Genomic DNA, 18,325 nt, shown 5'->3' with positions numbered 1-18,325 from the left:
TGTGCCCCCCACTTCACCAGATGCCAACCCATCGGGCTTCACTTTTTGAGTGCAGGTTGAGTCCCGCACCAAAACATCAAACACCTCGAGGACACCGTCAACCAGCAAGAGGATACCATGTCTGAGGACTACATCTGCAATGGGTGCAAGGCCTTCTGTGGCCACCTGGAAGCCATCATTGCTACCAAGGGGGGGGCTACATCGATGAAATACATCTTGATAAAGTTCTAGATTGAAAGTGTAAAGATTTTTACGCCATATACGGTATTTTAATTCTAGAAGGTTCTCCTCTTTATAGCTGTAATTTATTTTTTCCCTCAAAACCATAAAAATCAGGCAGTTAATATTAACCAGTATTGACTCAAGCGTTTCTCTTAATGACTAAGAGCACATGAAACGAACAATATATAATTATATAACCCACTGAAACTCTCTGCATTTGTAAGCGTACAATGATACAATTGTACATGTTTTAATAATTCATTAATACTTCAACTACTCAAAAATTAAGTATTAAAACTTTGTTTGCAGACGAGTAATTCTCTACAGCAGGGTAACTGTTTTTTCGGGTAATATGTGGGTATTTACTAGTGATGGGACGCTTTAAAAAAAATCCTGATACCGATGCAATTCTAGTAAATATTCCCGATGCTCATTTTAATTCTTCAATATTTTAAATAATAGCAAAAAATACCATTTTTCTATAAACTTCTAGGAATTACAATTGATTCAATAAATTACCTTCGTTTATTCAGTTGTAAATCATATTTACAACTGAATAAAGGAAGGCGGATTCCTCTGCCCAGCGAGCATTTTCCAAGGAAGGTAATCCCATGACAAACTTTCCATAGGCTAATTTTGCAAATGCGAGCCTTCCTAGATCCCTTTACAAAACTGATTCCCCTAAAACAAAGATGTCTAATATTGTGACCCACTTAATGTTTAAGTGGGTCCCACAGCTCATTCTCACTTCAAGTAGGGGAACAAAAATACAAGAAAACAGAAAAAATTGTTTCTAAGGATTTCTTTTCTCAAAAAGGTCATTTGATTAAATTATGCAGCAGAAATTTTTTTTTTTTTTTTTTTTCAAAAAAAAATCCTATAAATTCCTTTGAAAGCCCCGGAACAAGGTTGCTAAATTAGCTTTTAAAAAAAGCTAATTTAGCTTTGAAAAATTAGATTTGACCTAATTATGAAACAAATATGTATTTAATATTTTTGTTTTAAAAACCCTTTTTTATTCAATTTAATGTAATAAGTTATGTGGTCCATTGAAATATTTCATGTGACAATGCAGCCCATTACATAAAAAGTTTGGACATTCCTGTCCTAAAATAACAATATCTGCACCAACTGCTTGTATAAAATATGTATAAGAATATGAATATCAAATAAATATTATTTTCCCAATGCCGACTCCAGCAAAAACTCCCGAATCTCTGATTCCGATTATTCGTCCCATCACTAGTATTGACCTATTTGGGCGTTCAGGATAGGAGAATTCATCAGACCTATCCCTACTGCCCACTTACTTACGCACATATGTCAATAAGTAGCATTTTAAATAAGGATTACCCTTTATTATATCAAATAAATGATTTATGTGGAAGATAGAAGAAGCCAAAAGCTGTAATTTTGATTCATTATTTGAATATGAAACATCTGTTGTTCAAATACTGAATTCAATAGGTATCATTTGTATGAATTATAATCATATATCCTAGGCAAGTGCGTGCCTTAATAAATAGTATATTGATGAAATTTAGGGTTTTTTAAATCACGGATATTTTAAAGAAATCTTCAAATGTTTTTCAAGCTCCAAGTATTTAAGGAAGCGCCTTTTTAATGTTGCCTTATCCCTTATCATTGATGGATGCGAAATGGCGGTTTTTTAAAATATTTATTTTGCCTACTAGATACTTGCAGCTAATTTAATGAAACATAATGACATCTATGTTCCTTTCCTCTCAAAGATTCTTCAAATTGTCAGAGGGACTACAGAGTGAGGACTAAAAAATTAGAGTCCTTGTCAAGGCCGTATAGCCTCAGTTCTAAAAGTCTGACAATTGTGTGCTTGTATCCATTCAAAAGAATTAACAAAAAGCTACAATTTGATGTTGTTGTTTTGTTTTTGTACGATCCATAATGACCCACCAACAAGGAAAAAGTCAGAGGGTGTGCAATCTCCTCTGCACATAAGTGGATCTCTGACAAGAAGATCTTCATAGTGGACGCTGTTCTGAACAGGATAAATGATCATTTCTTTGCTGAATCATGAGCTCAGGTAAAGGGAACCTTCAGGAACAAACATCCAGCTCAGATTATTGTCCTCGGCGTCGTGGTGTCAGATTAGAGTATGGTAACGTAGGAGATGGATTTATTTGATACCTGGTGTCAAAAGTGACCTCTCCACCTTCACAAGGCTCTTTGTACCCACTTTTTTAATATCTTTTTGGGAAATCTGATCTGAAACTTTGAGATATATTGCATTGGTCCCCGTGGTCTTGAGGGGATTGGCCTGGGCTGGTTTATTTAACTCATCCAGATCCAGTTTGGCTTTTTTTGCTCTCAAATGTTTTGGACTTGTTGACTGTGGTCTAGAAGACAGCCCACGGCTAGGAGTGCGTGAATGCGTGAAAATTCGTAGATCACGTCCAAGTGTCATTTTCTGGACTTGTACGTATACTAAAGAGCTCAGATTTGTTTTATATTGTAACTAACTGTTTATTCTTTAATATATGTAAATATAAATTAATTTCAATCACTCAACCTTCATTAATTATTGAATTAGTTAGTGTTTGGATTTTAATGGACCACTCGGTATTTAGCTGTATTTTATTTGAGATTATGTTATGAATAATTTGTGTAACAAATGTTAGTATTCTGTTACTTTGGGAGATTTTATTTGCCTGTCTACGAATGTCCTATTTTGTATAGTGTCATCATGTATGTTGAAATTAAATGAATGCCACAAATAAAGGCCAGGAAAAAAAAAACCTTCTTTGGCGGAGGAAATGAAAAGACATGGAATGAATGTACAAGGAATCTAATCCACGGTCACAATAAGAGCCATAGTCTGTCATACATAGTTTGTAGCATCATCATATTCATTGATCCTTAATAATTGTTCTTTACCTACTGTAGAAGAAATAATTTGTATCTGTTATTTTGGTTAATCCATCATATGATATGCTACAAGGAATAACGACAATGTACATTGTAAAGATGATAATTTCAAGAGTTAGGTAGAGATAAGAACAAAATTGTTATTTTTCCAAGATAATTTATTTGTTTGCACGTTATAAGGATTAGTAGAGTTTTTGCGTTGTGATGCGAAGGAAAGAGTCTCCCCACAGACTTCAACATTTATATACATCAAAAAAATTGATGCTCAAGATACTCGTTAATGTATAGAAATGTGAAAAATGTTGAAGTGCTGGAGGCCTACAAACTATTACTCCATCATTAAATTCCCCTTCTAAATTCAAAAATATATGCAAACGAGAGCACTATCCATATTTTAATAAAGCAAAGTTTAGCTGTATGAATGTCTGAATATATGAAAACAAGTCAATGGGTAAACCGGAAGGTTTAATAAAAATACAAGGTTATATGACCTATGTGTGACTCCCACCCACCACGCTTTTTAATAGTGACGTCAAAGACTATGAGTGTGTGCTTGTTTTGACAAAATCTGTATTTCTTTTTCATCAGACGCTACGATACATCAAATTGAAAGTTCTTGCAAGCCGGATTACATGATGGTCTAACCTTGTATTTATATTAGCCTTGGGTGTATTGTATATATTACCTACGAGGGTCCTTTGAAAAGTCCCTGCAAAGTCCAAGAGCCATCACTACTGGCGCGTATCGGGGTTATGTTTAGTTAGTAACTCTCTTGGAAGAACACACACTAACTTTCAGCCTGATCGGTCCATTTCTTTCTGTTCTGTATTCGCAATTAGGCCTGCCCGTCACGCCTTGGACATCCATTGTCAGCTAGAGCTCTCCATGCACGTTATACTGTCTATTTCATTCTCGAAGTTCGAGACAGTGACTGTCAGAACTTGAAATTCAATTATTGCAACCTTTTAATACTAAGGTAAAAACTTCGCTCGGTGAGGCAAAGCGATGCATCGCGAAGCGAAGAGTATATTATTTGTGTAATATTCAAACAATTAACACTTTGGAGGATCATGAGTAGTCTTGTGTCCAGTCCAGTCTTAGAACAAGTCCTATCGGTCCTTCGGACTGTCAATCAGGGGGACTGGTCCTTAGAACTGTCAGTCCTAATAATTTTTTTTTTTCATAATAATCCAATATAATACGAACACAATAGTATATTGTTACTTAGCTATATAATTTATTCTATTTCATAACGGAATAATTTAAAAGAGGAAAAAGACACTCACTGACGTCGCAAGGGATCGAACTTACCTTCTTTAAAGACCAAATAGTTGGACTAGATCAGACTGCAGTCTTTCGTCTTAGATAAGTATTGACGCAACACTAATCATGAGTAATTTCTACACCATTTGTAGCCTTCACTCAGAGGTTCCGAGTATGATATGTTCTGATCTTCCCAAGAGATAAGTACTTGAAATTTAAATAAATAATTTTGTACATTGACAAAGGATAAAAAATATATAGACTCATGTTATTTATTGGAGTTAGATCCGATCAAATACTTTTTTGTTGTAAGAAAGCACCTTTGTGACATCAAGAGGTAGTTGACCCTCTCTGTGTTAGAAATCAAAATATCTGATTCCACAATCACGTCTCTCTATTTGTTCAATGTATTTATTTGGATTGTAAAACAACTCATAAAGTAATTAGACTTCTCTTTGGAATCATATATGTACTATTCATATTGATGGTGGGTTGTCAATCTGTTAATGAAGTGTTAAATTAAATTCAATAGTTTTATAAATATTAAGTGTGTTAAACTTTTTTTTTAAATTTTGTATTCTAGTAATAGCAAATAAACTCAAAAATAATTAATTTAGAAATAAATTGAAGATATTTATTTAAAAAAGATGTCAAAAGTTGTGGGTAATATCCTCGTGAAGCAATATGATATTGAGTACTTCCATTGCAAGGCAATAGTATCGTCTGCAATTTCGTTGCAATTTATATTATCATCATCAAAGAACCCTCGTAATATCCCCAAACCCACCCCAGTCTCCAGATATAATTATATTTATATTATTTTTTTTTAACTCCAAAGTAATCCGATTATAGACTCTGGGCTCACACTTGTCTTTAAAAATTGTTTAATGTATCAATGTTTTTTTTGTAGGACTACCAAACAGTTTACAATGTTTTCCTTTGTTTTTATTAAAACGTTAAACATGAAGATATCAAACGGATTTGGCCTTGGACAAGCCGTGGACCAGAGTGCATTAAAGGAAATTAAGAGGAATTTGGTGCTTAGAAACGCGGCGGCGGGGGAGTTTAAACAAGGGTTCCTTGATGATGATAATATAAATTGTACACGATCATATTGTCTTGCAATGATATTACTCACGATGATATTACCGGCAAACTTTTTGTCTCACAAAAATGTACATAACGATATAACCAAGCAATGATATTTCCCCACCGTTTTTGTCTCCAACCTTTCTACCACAATCCTTTTACAAAGAGCCTAAATTATTTACAATGGGGTTCCCAAAAAAGGAACAAAATATCCCGGGATCTCACTTAACGATAATTTCCCTGAAAATGAGAAACACTATTTCCTATAAATTATACTTTATATATTCAAATTGTCTGGATGTCTTTTTATTCTTTAAATAGACTCTGATTGAATAATAATCAAATGGTTTTCTACACCATTTGTAGCCTTCACTCCCAGGTTCCTTGTATGACATGTTCTGGTCTTTCCAAGAGATAAGTACTTGAAATTTAAATAAATAACTTTGTACATTGACAAAGGATAAAAAATATATAGACTCATGTTATTTATTGGATTTAGATCCGATCAAATACTTTTTTTGTCGTAAGAAAGCAGCTTTGTGCCATCAAGAGGTCCTCCCTGTGTTAGAAATCAAAATATATAATTCCACAATCACGTCTCTCTATTTGTTAAATGTATATACTTGGATTGTAAAAGAACTAAAAAAAAAGGCACATATCTAGGAAATATATATATATATATTTAATTCATTTTAAAAGTTGTGGATAATTAATATGACAATGATTCATTAAAAAATAAATAGCAGTTGGTATGATTGACTTATTTGGCTAATTACCAGATGATTTCGGGCCTTTTATGTTTCTTTTTGAAGGAAAGGTTGGTTGATGTAATAAAGGTAACGACGTTTTATAAAATGAAATAAAATAACCAAGTAACTATGTAATATGTTCGTATTAAATTTAAAAAAATAACGATATATGTACTTAATACACATCTTATTTGCTTAATAAATAATCGACATTCTTATGAAATATTCCAAGGACCGTACAATGTACGTACAACAGTAAAGGACCGTCCTAAGGAAGTACAGTTCTAATTAACGATAGAATCTGTCCTCAGACTTGACTGAACCAAATAAATAAGGACCTTCACAACGGTCTTAAATAAAATTATCGTCTAGATCAGGGACTTTTTAGTTGAAGTGTCAAAAAACTCTTCTTTTTTTTTTTTCGCATGTCAAATCTAAATGCCAATAATTTTAGTATGTATTATTTTCAATTAGGGCGACATCCTCAATTAATATGACATGATGATTAATCATTATTAATCAAAGTGTTATCAAGTTTAGGATGAGCTCTATCACATTTAAGGATTCGACAAATCCTTCACAAGCCTTTTCTATACTGTCCCAGGGAAGTTCGTATGCTTTTATTTTGAGGGGCTTATTTTTTAACAGAGGTATTTTTTTTTTTTTTTTTTTTGTCGAGTTTCATTTTAACAACTGATCTTTTTTTTTATCTGATTTGCCATGAAACCTTTTTCTACAAGGCAATAAATTTCTCGATTTGGAGGAAGGCTAAAGCCTACCCCTTACGAACACACATAAATCCAGAGTAGATTAACAATCCATGATAAAAAAATTATTATCAGCAATTCCTCAGTTTGTCAGAGACAATCCCTCATCGTGTCTCTAGTGACGGGCGTACCATAGGTTTGCCATCACTAGTCTAGATATATCTCATATTTAAATTTTGTCTGGATCCGTTTTACAAAATATCAATCCCATACACAAATACAGTATATACCAATTCTACAGATTTAGATAAATTGTTGTTGACGTCACTTGTGTTTCATAATTGTAAGCATTGAAACAAAGATGTAGCTTAATGGACAATCCGCTTGAGATAAATTATTCTTATGAACTCAATGTGCCTAGGTTCTCACCCCGGTTGTTCCTAGAGAAGGAAATATACTTAATGTCTATGGACTTCAAAGCCAACTCCTAGTTTTAATGGAGTAAATCTAATACTATAATAAATATTTACTTACACTTCATATTGCAACTCCATCTGACCAATTAAAGGAACATTTAAAAAAACAAAAACAATAATGTCATATGAAGTCGCATAAATCTTATTTGTATAACTTATCAATCTGGATAGGAAAGGCAATCAGTCCATAGGTTGGGATCGAGAAAAAAGGTCTATATATTGCAACATAAATAATTGATCCAGGATTTGAAAACGATTAAATTTCGGTCAAAATTGTTTGGAGAAAAAATTAATCTAGACCGAACCGAAAATAAAATTCGGGTTTTTAAATGGTCTCAACACCAGTAATTTTATTTCATATTTGAAAAGAAAAAATTATAATGGAAATAAAATCAAATATCAATCAATCATAATGAATAAATTTTGATGATACGTAGTTTTATAGAATTAAAAAATTAGTGCGTAGATGAGAAGGATTTTGCGTTTTGATTACACTTTCCACGTCAAACGTGTATGTTTGTTCCTAATTATGATAATTATATTTTTTCTTAAACTGTTTTTATTATTGATTGAGGAAGAAACTACACATTATCAGGAGGTTTATTGATAATTCTTCATCGTCCATGAAAGATAAAAGAAAAAAGGAATCTGAAAAAGTAAACGATGAATGACACAAAATACTCTTTTAAATCATTCATAGTAAAATTATATTAGGCTCCTTTTTTGTTCATTATCTACTGTAATTAACTGTTTATTCATTTTTCATGAAGTTCTTTGATTTCCCTCGATAAATATATTTCCACGCGGTTCAACTTTATCGGTCTTGGTTCCGGTCTCGGTTCTTTTTTATACAAGCTCAGTTTGGTAGGAGGCACTTAAAACAAGGGGCGTCAAAGGAAAATTGGGACCCAGGAAGTAATATTAGATACAAACCGGGCCGCAGCTACCTTATACGCAGAGTGCGTAGTGTTCCAAGCCCCTTGCAGGGGTTCAAAGACTAAGGTTGCTTAAGACAATGGTTTTTGAATTGGAACCATGATGGGAGGCTAGGGGGGCGGGTAGTTCAGGAAGATGGTTGACTTATTTGGCTAACTCCAAGAGGATTCCAGGCTTTTTTCAAGTTTATTTTTGGAGGAAAGGTTGCATGTTATAATAAAGGTAACGAGGTGTTTCATTAACATAAAATTATGCAGATGGAATATTAAAAGCTTATAAATATACCAAAAAATACAACAAACGAAAATAAGGACAGAACCGAGACCGATAAACGATATATAGCGGTATTGATTTGACTTTGTTGGTTTCGGTTCTAGCAGTTAAAGAACCGATCCATTTGAACTGTAAGAACTGCTATACCGATAAAGGAACAACCTTGTTAGTATATTCATGACTTTATTTGCAAAATTGGGAATGCGTAATTACACGTCTCCGTATTTTGATCATTTGTATATTGAACGGATCTAGATAAATGACGTGTTTGAATAAAAAAAAGAATGAGGATGTCAAAATAAATGAATGACCCAATTCAGTATCTTCTCTCACATCTATCCCACAATTGTCTGCATATTCCCTAGAGTCTGTCTTTAAGAATCTTGAGAACACGTAGCAATTAAAATGGGCGAGAAAATCGTTTTCAAGGACTGGAAGCAATGCTGATAGCACGTGATTATCAACCAAGGGTATTGAGGCTTTAATTGAGAAAGCAAAGCAAATTTCATCCGTACTTCACCATATTTGGAGAGCATGAAAAAATAAAATCTCAGGGATCTCTTTTGTCGTCCAAAAGTGTTTCCAGAGACTCCAAGTAGGTCATCACAAAGTGTCAATGAAGTGGAGTTGAAAAGGAATGTAGATCCTGTTCATATGGTCAACCAGGTTTGGTGATCAAATCATCAGCATCTGGTGCTACTCAGAAACTGTCTCATTTGATTACATACAATTCCACACATTTGGTTTATTTGATTGGTTGTACGACCAAACCAAAAGAAGATTAAAAGATCGGATAAGTGATCACATGAGATATGTCGATAAATGTTTGGAAGCTACTGGAGAACACTTCAATTTGAGAGGACATAAGAAATCATATGTTTTTAGTTCAAGAAAAATAGTTGACGAACCATTTTCAGTCAGAAGCACTCTTTGGAATGAATAGACATTAAATTGGACGTTCGTTTTTTTTTAAAATCCTTTTTTTTTTGTAATCTAATTATGAATGTACATATATGAGGTTAAGACCCTTTATATAGTTTTATTGTGTTGGCTGAGTCAAGCCCTTCTTTTTTAAAGAAAAAATATTATTGCGAAAGTACAGAGAAAATTGCTTTACGTGGACATTCAGGGAGGAAGGAGTAAAATTATCAATTCTAAGCTTATTTCTTTCATAAAAAAAGCTTACTGAGGTTAGAAGAGACGCAAGATTAATAGGTTAATGTTTTTCTCATTGAGTGAGAGAATTTCCTCGATTTATTACCTAAAAAACCTAAAAATCATCTCTAGATGTATTAATAGATATTATAACTTTCTCGATTTTCCATGATTGTGTTTTATTTTTCTGAAATCTCTCTCTAGATCTGTTATTAAAATATTCAGATTTCTGATAGCCCTAAATAATAAATTAATCCTATTATTAAAATACTTAAGCGAAAAAGAAAATAATTTCCTTCTAACTCTCCTTCTAAATTTCATTAACTGCTCCTTGAATCGTTTCTTGTTCGTGTTCAATATTTTCATGATTATTCCGAGGCTTGTTCCTATATTTGGAGGATTTTGTAAAAGTTGCCCCTCTGGATGTACAATTATAGGGCACAAAAGTATGCATGTTCAACCTGGGACTACATATACCGGTAGTTGCATAAATACACGGACTATTTGTGGCAAATAATTAAATGTGTAATAAAATTCGTATGACGTATTTTTTTGAGAATTATATAATAGCGAATTTATTCTGGTATAAAATTCAATATAATTACTGAATATAACCACCATTAGCTGCTATGACACCCTCCAGGCGCCCGCGGAAGGCCTTTCACACATTGATGATGTAATGGTCTTCCATGGGTGACTATTGCTCATTGACGCTGGCCTTCAATGAGTCCAAATTCAGATGGCAGGTAGCATCTTTTCAATTTGCCACTACACAGTGTAGTCAAGGGGATTCAAATCAGGTTATTGAGGTGGCCAAATGTTTTTGTTCCAAAAGAGCATGTTGGCAGCGAGACAATCCTGAGTCATTCCAGAGGTATGGGCAGGTGCCCCATCCTGCTGGAAGATAGAGGGCCCCTATTAGAGATCTTGAGGGCCTATGGAAGGACCTCGTCCTTCAAAATCTCCAAGTAGACAGACCTACCGGCATGGAGGAGAGTGGCAACCATATGACGTTTGGCCTCGTCATTCATCGTAAACGACTTTGTTTGATGCGAGTTAGAAAAACAAAAACAAAGCCAAAAGATTTACCGAGTTACTTGTGCTGGAATTTTTTATTTCTGGTCACGAAACCTCGAGATATAAGGGTTTAAAAATTAGTCCGCGTATTTATGCAACTACCGGTATATATATATTATATTTAAATAACATGTAGTAATGGTTTGATGTAATGACTATATGATATGCAAATGATGCCAGTAATCTGAAAAAAACAAAAATGTTGGATCTGAGGATAGTGGGAAAGACTATATTTCTGAATGTTTTGGTCAACAGTCAATATTGTCTTGTCTGCTCTCGCGGCTATTTTGACTTGAAACTTTTGAAAAAAAGCTTGGCCTTATCTCAAATTGACAACTTGAAGACAACATTATCAAATAAAAAACTGGTTACCAAATAGGAAAGCTATTCTTGTCAGCTGACGATACGTAGTTCAGTTAGCATCATGCCGTCATCAAACCCCATTTTGGGAGCTAAAAGTTTATGTTTTTAAACATAAAGGGACAAATTTCTTGATTAATTCCATTAAATAGTTTTATGCAGGCTTGTGAATAGAACGCCATCGTCACTCAATTTATTTTATCTCTATGATTCAACCAAGTAGTGCAACAAGGTTCCACGTGATCAATAGCTGAAAAAGCTCATGTAAAAAATTGGTTGACTGTAAAATGATAATGGTAAAAAAGGTTGCGGACACAAAAGTTGTGGTAATATCAAGGTAAGCAATATGATTTTGGCTAATTTCATAGCAAGGTTATATTATTGTGTCCAATTTCGATGCAATTATATTACAATCAGACAATAAAACTATTGAATGAGGAAAAAACATGCCAGGATAGAACCATTCAAATATGTCTTAATACCCCCTGGTCCACGGGTTGTGTAATTCAACTGCCAATCCATCTTACTAGACACCGGAAAATTTAGTTCTTTTTGGTCAACTATAGGTAGTATTGTGTTATTATTTCAAGGGCTGAAAGGTCTGTACCACCCCTCCCCCCGCCCGCAAAAAAAATAAAGGAATTTTTGCTATTACTATAAAATTTAATATTTGAACTTTTTTGTTAAAATTTGTTTTAAATTTAATTTAGTTTTTCAAAAAGAAATTCCATAAATTAATTTTTCAAAAAAATTAATCTTTATGTGAATAGCTAATATTTGAAATATACTTTTCAAAAAAAAATTAATTTTAAAAATTTTTTAATTGAAATATTTATTCCAGAAAAATTAATTTCTCAAAATTTTTTCTAAAAAATTAAATTTTCTTTGAAAAGTTTTTTTTTTTTTTTTCAAAAAATTTAATTTTTTTGGAAGAGCTATGAATTTTATACATTTTTTTTTTGCAAAAATTTCAATATTTGAAATTTAATTGTTCAATTTTTTTTCCCAAAAATTTAATCTTCTATGAATAACTAGAGACTTTTTATTTTTTTTCCAAAAAATCTAATATTAGAAATTTAAATTGTCCATTTTTTTTCCTAAAAATGTAATAACTATAGATTTTCGAAAAAAAAAAAATCAAAAAATTTAATTTATATGAATAGCATGGATTTTTTATATTTTTTCAAAAAATTCAATTTTTGAAAAAACAAGGATTGATGGACTTTTTAAATTTGTTTCCAAACAAATCTAATTTTTTAAATTTAAAAATTCACCAAAAAATTTAATTTATGTGAAAAACTATGGATTTTTATATTTTTTTTGTCAAAAATTTAATTTTTGAAATATAAAATGTTTGAAATTTTTTCCTATAAAACTATGGACTTTTTAAATTTGTTTCCAAACAAATCTAATTTTTTAAATTTAAAATTTTACCAAAAAATTTAATTTGTGGTGAATAGGATTTTTTAATTTTTTTGAAGATTTTTTTTTTTTTTTAAACATGCCCCCAGCAAAAATATAAACTTGCGGCCGCCCCTGTATTTCTACCTTTAAAAGAATTAGAACTCTAGCAAGAAACTAGAATGTATATACATATTCTAATCAAAAATTGACCTTCTATTTTTCTCTTGGGTTTAAGTTAGAAGTAAAAACAAAACTCGGGTATACATATGTACAAATAAAGTGTAATTTGTGTTTGTTGATTTAGTCTCAGCTCCTTCCTTTTGATAAATAAATTGTATAACATTTATTCACATCTTTTTGTTATTATGAAGAAGGAAAAAAAAAAAAAAAAAAAACTTTTTATTTATGTTCATCCTTATTATTTTGTGTTCTATAGTCATCATCATACGCCTCTTTCTTTTCCTCTCGCTCCTTCCTTCTCCTTTTGACCATCCATGCACAAAAATAAATAGAAAAAGACTTTTATATTTTACTTTTTACTCTAATAACGTTTGTTGACCAATTCCTATATGTATTATTATACATATTATAAACGTCTCCTTCTTCTCCCCCTTTGTACCTACATATATATGTAGAGAGAAGGAGATTGGAAAGGAAAGACCATGAAAGTTCATAAAAGGAGGTAAGGGGGAGTCCATAGATTATAATTGGGGGGGGAGGTGGCTTTGTTTTTGGAATTTTTGTTTCAAAAAAAATTCCAAAAGGCCAAAGTTGTTCCCAAAAAATTTAATTTTTGGGAAAAAAAATATCAAGAATCCATAGTTATTCACAAAAAAACGAATTTTTTGGAGGAAAAATTCAAAAAAATACGGCTGTTCACAAAAAATTTATTTTTTTTGAAAAAAAAAAATTCAAAAATTACATTTGAAATATTAAATTTGTTTTTTAAAAAAAATCCAAAAACCAGAGTTATTCACAAAATAATAAATTTTGCAGAAAAAAAATATCAAAAATCCATAGTAAATAAGAAAAAATTGAATTTTTGGAAAAAATTGAATTTTTTGGAAAAAAAATTAAAAAATATACAGCTGTTGACAAAAAACATGAAAACTGAAGAACAGTAATTCATAATATTGACTAGAAGTAGGCAAATTATAAAAAAAAGAATATTTCTTAGTGTATCGCAGGTTCTGAAAATAGTGGATTGCTTTCAGTCTACATATACACAGTACACATGTTTCGTATAAAGGGGGTTTCAGCTAAAAAAGTTTTAGTGTAGGGGGGCTTTGCCAAAGTAAAGTTTGGGAAGCACTGGCTTAAGAAATATTATAGTTTTCATATTATAGGGGCCCGTCAAGCTTAGTAGACGACCTGGATCCATAATCTACACCATACCTTCCCTCTTTTATTTACAGCGTCTGGTACCTAAAACCACTTTTCCATATCCATAAGAAGCCCGTAGCTATTTGGAATCCAGATACTACGTTATTAACCTAGTATGTAAAAAAAAAACATTGGAAAACGCTGCAATTACATATAAAAAAACCCGCATAAAATTGAAATATGGATTAGAGCTGATATATAGTATTTTCTTTATATTCTATATGGCAGGGATCAGCAACCTATGCCACGCGTGCCACTGCTAGCACGCGGAGACATATTCACTAGCACGCGCAAATTAGAACATATTCCCAAAGTTTGTGTTGTTGTTTTTTTACCATTATTGTTGATTGAGGCACACTCATTGATTAGAAATGTTGAAGTTGACACTCCATGTCTCAAAGGTTGTCTAAACCTGCTATATAGGAACAAAGGTACAAGAACAGGGACCGATAAGCATTCTATTGTGGTCTTGGTTCAAGCAATTCAAGAATCGGAACCGCTAGAACTATTAGACCACTAAAGGCATAGCCTTCATCATTTACTGTATCAATATACAATAATGATTGAGAATCTGCCGATAACTCTTATTTATTTATTTTAGAATTATTTATTTCTAAGGTGAGATATTAAGGGGTCAATGCTTATCAGAATATATCGAATTTATTCCTTAAAGGTGTTAATTCTTGACGATTTTCTCGAGGGATTAAGTCTATAATACCAAAAACTCTCAAATATGCACAGGGTTTTTTAAAATTTTATAGTCTTCATTAATGATGTATCTAATTAACATCAGTCAGTTTTTTTGTACACACTTATTCTTCTATACATTAGGTATATAAATAATTTTATGTATTTAAATCACAAAAATTTAAAAAACAAATAAATATAAGATTCACGAAAAATTGCTATAAAATAGTAACTTTTAACTAAGGCATTGACATATTTTTGATTTAAATTGTGTACAAAGTTCTGAAAGCCTTTCAACATTAAATCGATTATATTTTATAATAGGTATATTTCCATACTTATAATATACTCGCGAATTAAGTTATAAAAAACAATTTAACTGTTCAATAAATTGTTTTTAATACCTAAACAACCAAATATAGACACATTTTTATTAAATGTATGCAAAAAAAAAAAACCACAATTAAACAATATCAATATTTAGGGTGTTGGACATTTTTTCTGTTAAATCAAGCACTGTACACCACCTGGAAGCAATCATTGCACCTAAGGGTGGCTACATTAATGTTGAAGAGAGCTGAGACACACATCTATTTATAATGTGGATTTTATTGAAATTATATCGTTAGGTAATAAATTATATCTTGTTGAAGTTTATAATTCAAAGTGTACAGATTTTAATCGACCACTCGGTATTGTAACATACGACATCATCAAATATATATATATTTTTTCAGCAATGTGCCCATAACTCAGAATTAACAATATGAGTTAAGCCTTGTGAAATAGGTAATTTCCCGTACACCCGCCTCATAACGCTGTATAAGAGGGAGATACTCTAAATATTCTCGGGGTTGTTCGTTCCTCTTGATTTTTGTTAATGTAATAACTTTTTTTGGGATGGGGGGTGATGTCTTTTCTAAGAAGAATAATACTTTATTTGAGCAAATTAAGCAACAGAGTAACACAATTCTAAAAAAAAAACAAAAAAAAATCGTAAGAGCCGATCTAAAAAATAAGAGCCGGTTCTCTAAAAAGAGCAAGAATTCTCATGAGTAGAGTACTTCATGTTGAGATTGGAAACTTTTCAAACGAGCCTCTTAGATAATGAAATACAACATGAATCATCATCAAGCATATATATTATATTTTCAGCAAAGTGGTCGTTCGACAAAGTGTCCTAGAACTCAGAATTAACAAGAAGAGGTAAGCCATGAGATAAAGGTAATTTTCCGTACATCCACCAGACAACACTGCTCAAGATGTAGATACTCTTCAGCGGGACGTCCGTAAGATTATATTTGGGGTGGGGGGTGTTTTTGGAATTTTTTGAAAAAAAAAAATCAAGCAATGAAATTTTTTTCAAAATTAGTTTCAAATATTAAATCCTTTTGTTAAGAATATATTTCAAAAAATCACAGCTGTTCACAATAAATTTCAAAAATTAAATTTCAAATATTAATTATTTTTGAAAAAAATCTCAAAAATTCACAACTGTTCACAAGCAATCTCAAAAATTAAATTTTTTTGAAAAAAAAAATTCAAAATCCACAGTTATTCACAAACCAATAAATTTTGAGGAAAAATTTAAAAAAATTTAATTTCAAATATTAAATTTTTTGTTAAAATAAATGTCAAAAATCCATAGCCATTCACGGAAAATTAAAATTTTTGGAATAAAATTGAAAGAATAAAACTTTTTGGAAAGAAAATTTTATAGTAGAAGCAAAACTTCCTTAATTTGTGCTAATTTTTTTTAATTCCAACCCACCATCTAATGACACCCCTGCTCTTAATATTCCCTGGGTTGTTTTTTGTTTAAATGTAGGTGAAAAAAGAGAAGACAAGAGGGGAATCATTCTGGAAAAGGAGAGAGGAAGAGAGAGGAAGAATGGATATTTATGATGGTTTATAACTCTGAAAGCTATTAGCTTAGGAGGAGAAGAAAAAAACATATATTTATGTATACATATACAGTATGTACAGCATCTGTAGATAATAATGAAATAACATGGAAATAATGAAAAGGCGGATGGTCAGTATCTCACAAAATTCAAAGTTCCTTTTTTTTCTTTTCTATTCTTTTCTCTTTTTCTTTCTTTCTCTCTTCCTTTTTAATATACATACATACATACAAATGTATTTGATGAAAAATATTGTACACATGTTACATACAATAGTATTTGTCCGTCTCGACATGATATCGACTATTTCAAAGCCTTTACATTAGGGCGGTTTGTGTTTCAACTTTTTTGACTTTTTGATTACGCCTACTTTGGAAAATTAGGCGTATAGTAAGGACATCCCCTATGCAAAATTTGATTTTCCTACGATGTCACCTTTAAGTGGCACTTCCCCTTCAAATTTTGAAAGGGGACAAAAGTTCTTTACTTCGTCAATAAAGATTAAAAAAGAGCATGAATCCTTATTTTACATTAATTAATCATGCTAGACATTATTCTAACCTATAAAAAGTATAAATATAGTTTATTTCTAAAGCAAACCCTATGTAGCATAGGAAAAATTGGATTTTTCCTAAATGAATATTTCAAATATAGATGCGCACTATACGCAGATCATCAACACTTTTCTCTATTTTTGCTCAATAAGATAATTTTATAGAAAAAAAAAACAACTTTATCAATACTTTTTATAAGTTAGAAAAATGTCTATCAAAACTATATTTAACAAAATAACTAAAAAATGTATGCTTATGATGGCACGATTAATCGGAGTCTGTCGTTTTTTCTTGAATGAGAATCCGCATTGGGAAATAATGTTTCATTTGTGATTCGTATACTGATGTATTATAATTCACTACTGGTATTTAACTCTTTATTACTTTTCTAAGTTATGACAAAAAAATTACACAAAATGACCAGGTGAATTAATTGCTTGAGTCTTATAATTTAATAAATATTGTCAAAAAATAATTTATGATTAAAAATGCTCCAAAACTAAGAAGAGACAAACTAAACGTGGAAACAAGTGTTCTAAATTGATACGGTGAGTGCAGATATTGTTATCTTATCGGAATAAGTTTTGTATTAGGGATCTTGGAAAGCTCGTATCTGCAAAATTTGCCAATGGAAAGTTTGCCGTGGGATTACTCGCCATTGGAAAAAGCTAGCCGTGCAGAAGAATCCCCCTCCCTTTAATTTATCAATTGTAATTCTTAGACAATTATAGCAAAATATTATTTTTTTTAAAAAATAAGGATTCAGAAACGGGATTGGGAATTTTTACTAGAATCGCATCGGCATCCGGATTCTTTTATTTTTTAAAAGTCCCATCATTAATCTATTTTCACTAAGTAAAGAGCTTTTTTTCATAATTTGATCGAGATGTTGGACCACAAGATGACCTCGTATGACAATGCTATTCTGCATAGGTAGTCATGAGACAAATTTTCCGCACTCCCCGTAATCGAAATTCGGAAAAAACTGATAATCATAGCCTTGCTTCCATCTCTTTGCAGCACAAAATTTATAGGCCCTAGCTACTTTTGCCTCAATAAATAAATAATGAGTTTGATATCTCGTTATTGTTTATTTTGGGTAGAAGTTGATATTTCCTTTGAATTTCTTCTTCCAAAAATTGAATGCGTATTACTATAAAATACATCATTTTCCCTTGGAAA

Source organism: Lepeophtheirus salmonis, chromosome 10 (assembly GCF_016086655.4).
Source record: "Lepeophtheirus salmonis chromosome 10, UVic_Lsal_1.4, whole genome shotgun sequence".
Taxonomy (NCBI): Eukaryota; Metazoa; Arthropoda; class Copepoda; order Siphonostomatoida; family Caligidae; genus Lepeophtheirus; species Lepeophtheirus salmonis.
The sequence above is the reverse complement of the archived record's forward strand: the minus strand, read 5'-3'. Positions refer to the sequence as shown.